Source organism: Phyllobates terribilis, unplaced genomic scaffold (genome assembly GCF_046119375.1).
Source record: "Phyllobates terribilis strain yellow unplaced genomic scaffold, ASM4611937v1 Scaffold_14__1_contigs__length_39327217, whole genome shotgun sequence".
Taxonomy (NCBI): domain Eukaryota; kingdom Metazoa; phylum Chordata; class Amphibia; order Anura; family Dendrobatidae; genus Phyllobates; species Phyllobates terribilis.
Window position 1 is genome coordinate 31,219,913 of NW_027362774.1, and position 1,250 is coordinate 31,221,162.

A 1,250-nucleotide genomic window follows, 5' to 3' on the forward strand; every position below is an offset into this window, starting at 1 on the left:
AGGTCTATACGTAGTACCAAAGGTCAGATCCCTGTCAGATACACTGAGTAAAATAGCTAAACTTCTGACAAGTGTAGATAGTTGCCCCTGGGGTATAGTATTGTATTGTATTGCATTATACTGTGTATTTTCAAGTATGTATGTATTAACTTGTGTTTTGCCTTCTGTGATGAAAGCCGGCCGGTGGGTGCAGCTCTCTGGCGCCCCCTTACCTCTCAGGTCAGTCAAGGTACTGCACCTAGAGAAAGTAGTGCCAGGAAGCTGCAACCAGCGCAGGGAACACGGTAGTGTGTTATCCCTTCAACGTCACTAAACCGTAACGTCACTACACAGCACAACTCGCTAGCGCCCTCTTAGCCTCAGGTCAGTCAAGGAACTGCACCTAGGATAAGCGGTCGCCAGGGAGACTGTCCTGTAACCTACTGGGTATCGGGGCCCTCTGTAGTGAGGGCGGTATATATATCTTCCTTGGCCGCGCCAGGAATATATATATCTGAACCTCCGACCGTCACTACCAGCCTTCCCCAATCCCCAGTTGGTATGCTGCCACCAGTCCCTATTTTAGATATACGCCCAGTCCGTGAATGGGCCTATATCGGGTCAGGAACCAACCCTGGGTAGCGTTTTGGCTTGAGCCGAGCTCACACGGACGTGCGTTCGTTATGCAGAATAAAAGGCAGGCCCACAATTACTTGAGGTAATTGATTATAATAATACACTAGATACACGATATACAACTAAATATACACAGGTATAAGGTCAGGCTAAACTATACAACAATGGAATACAACACACAGAATCACCACAGCATATCAGTTACCGGTTTCTTGATTTTCTTGTGACGCAGGGAGAGGATTCTGCGGTCGCAGGCACGGTTCTTTGTTACAGGCTGAGGCCTACCACCGCATGGTCAAACTGCTCCTCCCCTTGGTGGCCTCAGCTGGTGCTCAGATGTTCAGCACCCCACTCTTGGGTCAAGACTGACTTGTCTCTTGTCTGTCCTGCTATCTTACCTGCCCTGTCCCGCCCACTGCTGGTGAGGTCAGCTGACTCAGTCTCCACCCTCAGGTCTAACTTCGATCAGAAGCCCAAATTCTATGGAACCCAATAACTTCTTCTGGGATGGTCTCATGATACCCCCAGGGGTTCCCATGGATTCGGGCCGCCGCAACCGACCTTTTGATATCAATTATGATACCATACGGTCCTCAGGAATGGCTCCGCGCTATATCTTGGCTTCCAGAGCACGT